The following is a 5,577-nucleotide window of genomic DNA, read 5'->3' on the forward strand; positions in this document are numbered from 1 at the left end:
TAGATTATCTATGAGAAGAGATGTGGTGACTACATGCCTCTGAACTATGTTAGTATGAGGCTGAAGGGCCTTTTTATTATTGAAAAATAAGGGAAAACCCTAAACAACCAAAACCCTAACCTCAAGATGGAACACCAAGAGTTTGTGGGCCCCGTTGGGTTTAGTTGGGTAGCCAACTTCTTGGGGTCATATCTTGGTTATATTATCTCTTTTTGGTGCCTACGTTACCTAGTTAGAAATATCTCTCCAAGTAATATAGGATTTTCCACTTGCCCCTGCCCATGGCTACAAGCCTGTTTCGAACCTCAAAAAAATGTCATTTAGGGGGTCAAAACTACTTCGGAAGTTCAGGACCCAAAAAATTGCTAAAAATAGTAAATGCTTCTCTAAACAAGGAAACTCATGAAAATGACTGGAGGTCTAGGTGGAATAGGTAGGTGGCCACCAATATCCACCTAGATAAGTCCTCCCTCCTTAGCAATAAATTATCCCCATTGTGTGTAAAGCCTTCATGAGGTCAGGAATTTTTGTTGAACCTTGTCCTTGGTGAACCACTTGCCCTAATGAAGGAGTTGGTCCGATTTGGAAACTTGATATAGTTGGATCCTTTGTTGGTGATTTTTCTTGATCTATGTGTCCATGATTCGATCCTTTATGTCTTGTTCCATTTCGTCTAAATTTAACTCTATTGGTGTGAGTTGTTCTGCAATGTCGAATGTGTCCAACAATGGTGGAAACTATGGCCAAAGGCGGTCCACATTAAATATTGGTTGTAGGGAAAGGAACGATGGAATGCTAATATCAAAGGAATTTTCCCCTACAACCTTGGTGATGCAGTATGGCCCATATCTGAGTGAGAAAAGATGTAGCTAAACTTTGATTCCCACTTAGAACTTGTCTGGAACCCCATGTCTATCATGTCGTTGCTCGTACTTAGCATTGGCTCTATTCAACATGTCATGGACCTGCTAGCGAATGTGTTGAATGTGCTCAATGAAGTTGTTAGCCATGTTAGCTTTACACTAGACATGAGCCAAATATTCTTGAGTAGCTGTAAATGGTATGGCCACATCAATGGGACATAGTGGTTAGAATCCCAATCCCACCTGAAAGGGGTCATGGCTAGTTGAGCTATGGAGTGCTCTATTGTATCTATTTTGTACATAAGGGAGGTTTTCATCTCATGTGCATGGATTCTTTGAGTTGTACATGAACAAAATCTATACAATCTTCATGTTGACAACCTCTGTTTGACCATCAGTTTGGGGGTGGAAAGATGTGGACTTAGTGAGCTTGGTATCAAACATCGATCACAAACTTGACCAAATTTACTTAGGAATCTTCTTTCCCGATCTGAGATAGTGGACCGTGGAATCCCAAAGTGTACCCGAACTCATTTGAATAAGAGCTTAGGAGTGCCTTCTACTATGATACTCTTCTTGCAGGTTGCTAGAATGGCCATCTTAGTTAATCTTTCAATGAACATGAAAACATAGTCATTTCCATGCTTAGGAAGGAAGGCCTGACATGTAACCTTTGGAGATGGATTCCCAAGGCAAACTAGGAGTAGGCAAAGGAGTATATAGGCCTTGCTTCTTGATGGTTGGTTTGGAAATGGCATAGGTGTAGGTTTTAACCCTGTACAGAAATTACCTGCATACTAATTCTAAAACACAGAAAATAAACACTGCAAGACCATAACACATAAAACACATATACATAGATATTTTCCCCTGGATCCCAAAATCGGGACTACCAGCTTGATTTTTCATTTTGTTCCTTTCAATGATACAATACATATTTATACATGCCGAAGCATCCAATACCATGGACCAAAAACCATCGCATCCAAAACCATTGACCGAAAACCATCGCGTCCAAAACCATGTGCGAAAATCATGCACAAAACTATAGGTAGGTCCTCCCAACCTAATATAGGGTCCAAAAAACAAAATTTTCTGGGGCGCTGCCCCAGACCGCATAGAGGGCGGTTACCTACACCCCTCAAACCCCCTGTGACCCCCCCGCTACACAATTGCTGCAACGAAGAGGGGGCTCCGTCCCCCCTCTAACCCCTCAATTAACTACGTGGGCTAGTCGTGGAAAGAATATAACACAACCCAACATTCTCCCACTTGTTGTTTTCTTTTCACAGGGGCCACAAGAGAGCTTAGTCATTTATCCAGCCCTGCAACGCCCATTGTTTCTCCACACCAAGAGAACTTCTCAGAGCTCATAGATTTTTTCAATGCATCTGCAATATTCTTCAAAGTGTCCACCTTTACCAACAACACCTTTTTTTCTTCTATCATATCCCTCACAAAGTGATACTGAACATCAATGTGCTTTGTCTTTGAATGATATGCAGGGTCCTTTGCCAAGAAAATTGCACTTTGGCTGTCACAATCTATCCTTATAGCTCCCTGTACTAATCCCATACTTGAACACAATCTCTGCAACCAAACTGCTTCCTTGCTTGCATGAGTGGCTGCCATGTATTCTGCCTTTGTAGTTGATAGTGCCACTACAGATTGTTTCTTACTCATCCAACTGACTGCACCTCCAAATAGGTTAAACACATACCCACTTGTAGATCTTCTTTGATCTAGATCTCCAGCCCAGTCTGCATCAACAAAGCCAAAAATATACAACACTCTGTCCAATCTTGGTCTTCCTTGGTAGTACAAACCATAATCACTAGTGCCACGGAAATACCTGAAAACTCGCTTCACTGCTGTTTAGTGCCCCTTCCCTGGTTTTGACATAAGCCTGCTCAATACTCCCACTGCATGTGCAATGTCTGGTTTAGTACATACCATTGCATACATCAGGCTACCGACTGCACTTGCATAAGGAACACGGGGCATGTCCTCTTCCTCTTCTTGTGTCTTGGGACACTATTTAGCAGATAACTTCACACCTACAGGAATAGGAACCTTCACCGATTTACTATCCTGCATAATAAACCTCTTCAGTATTGTCTCGACGTTCTTCCTCTAGTTTAACTAGAGCTTTCTCTTTGCTCGATCTCTTTTAATTTCCATGCCCAAAATATAGTTTGCTGCACCAAGATCTTTCATGTTGAATTTCGAGGACAATTGGGTCTTCAAATCCTGGATAATTTCTTTGTCATTTCCAACCAGCAACATATCATCCACATACAAGACCAGTTAAATAACATGGTCACCAATTAATTTAAAATGCACATAGTGATCTGCTTTGCTTTTGGTGAAGCCAAGTCCCCATATAAATGTATCAAATTTTTGATACCACATCCTTGGTGACTGTTTTAACCCATACAGAGACTTCTTTAACTTGCAACCAGTTCTTTCTTACCATTCACTACAAAGCCTTCAGGTAGCTTCATGTAGATTTCCTCTTCCAGATCCCCGTGAAGAAATGTTGTCTTCACATCCATCTCTTCTACCTTAAAATCAAAAGCAACAACAACATATAAAAGTAATCTAATAGAAGTTACCTTGGCAACAGGAGAAAAAATATCACCAAAATCAATTCCCGGCACCTGGGAATAACCTTTTGCTACCAACCGAGCTTCATATTTCTCCACCTTTCCTTCTGCATTTGTCTTCTTCTTAAACACCCATTTTATCCCAATGGGTTTCCTTCCATATGGAAGCTCCACTAGATCCGAAGCCTCATTTTTGTGCAAAAATGCCATTTCATCAACCATGGCCTCTTTCTATAGTTTTCCATCCTCTGAATCTACTACTTCCTTCATAGTTTTGGGATCATCATGAGCAATAGATAAAGCAAAATTTGAACAAAAAGCAGATGGACTATACCTTTCTTGCTACCTTCTTTCTCGAACTAATCTTCTCACACCCGGAGTTTGTGGCCCTTCATCTTTTGATTCCTCCTCTGTTGTAGATTTTGATTCTCCCTCCTTGAGCTCAAACTCTATCTTCTCAGGTTCCTTTGGTTGGACTTCATTTTTAATAACATCTTTTACCTCTCTGAACACCACATCTCGATTGTACACAACCTTCCTTGTTACTGGGTTCCAAATATTATAACCCTTTAAACCATCCTTATACCCAATAAAGATGCACTTTTAAGATTTACTATCCGATTTGGTTCATTTCTCCTTTGGAATATGTACATATGCATCACATCCAAATACCCTCAGATGTGAAGGAGAGGGTTTCTTACCAGCCCATACCTCTTGTGGAGTCTTATCCTCCAACGTTGATGAAGGTGATCTGTTGACGAGGTAACATGCTATCTCCACCGCCTCTGCCCAAAATTACTGTTCTAACCTAGCACCACTGAGCATGCTTCTTACCCTTTCCATCGATGCCTTGTTCATTCTTTCTGCAACTCCATTTTGCTTAGGTGTGTATGGAGTAGTCTTCTATCATGTTATACCACACTTCTTACAAAATTATTCAAATTCCTTACTTCAAAACTCTCCATCGTTATTTGTCCTCAACACCTTTATCTTCTTCTCTGTCTGGTTTTCCACTAGAGCCTTAAATTCTTTAAACCTGTCAAAGACTTCAGATTTATTCTTAAGGAAATATATCCATGTATTCCTTGAGAAGTCATCTATAAATGATACATAGTACACAAACTTACCCAATGATGGAACCTTCACAGGTCCAAACACATCACAGTGCACAAGTTTTAATATTTGTTTCACCCTCTTACCACCAGAAGGGAAACTCACCCGATTCTGCTTCCCATATACACAATTTTCACAGAAATCAAAATCTAGAGAGCTATTACTCATACCTTCTACCATACCTTTACCATGAAGTATTCAAAGGCCCTTCTATCCAATATGTCCAAGCCTTTGATGCCACAGCATGGTCTTCTCTCTAGAGACCATTAGATTTTCTGCTCCACTTTCAAGAACCACAGAGCTGTTGCAACCATCAACAATAGTGCTACCTTGCAGCTTGTACAGAGTTCCAATCCGAACTTCCCACATTAATACCAGTGCTCCCTGAACCATCTTGTAGGTATCCTTCTCGAACACTGGTTTTACAACTGCATCATCCAGCTTGCTTACAGAAATCCGATTTCTGGCCAACGCAGGAATATGTAGAACACTCGGAAGTGTTCTAACCCTTCCACCTTGCAACTTCAACTTTACTTTTCCGCGACCCATCATCCCCTAAGAAGACATCACCACCATCATATTTCTCATACTCATACAACCACTCTCTAGGGGGAGTGAAGTGAAAGGATGCACTTGAGTCAATCAACCATGCCTCATGATCTACATGTGTACTTGAAGAAGCCAAGTACACATCCCCACCTTCATCTGAGGTGGTATTTTCCTCTGCATAAGGAGCATCATCAGATCCCTTTCCTTTATCAGGAACTTTAGATTTACAGTCCCTTTTGTAGTTCCCTTCCTTTTCGTATTTCCAGCAAATCACCTTTACAACTTTTCCTGGAGATTTAGATCTCCCACTCGATGAGTTATTTTTGTTTATGTTCTGGGACCATGTTAGGCCCCTATACTACTAGTGTAACCCCTTATTGTTATTAGTACAACCCCCTTATTATATTGGTGTGCCCATGTAGTCCCCATATTGTTATTATTGTGCC

Source organism: Pinus tabuliformis, chromosome 6 (assembly GCF_031772625.1).
Source record: "Pinus tabuliformis cultivar Carrire ecotype Pingquan chromosome 6, CPIR1, whole genome shotgun sequence".
NCBI lineage: Eukaryota > Viridiplantae > Streptophyta > Pinopsida > Pinales > Pinaceae > Pinus > Pinus tabuliformis.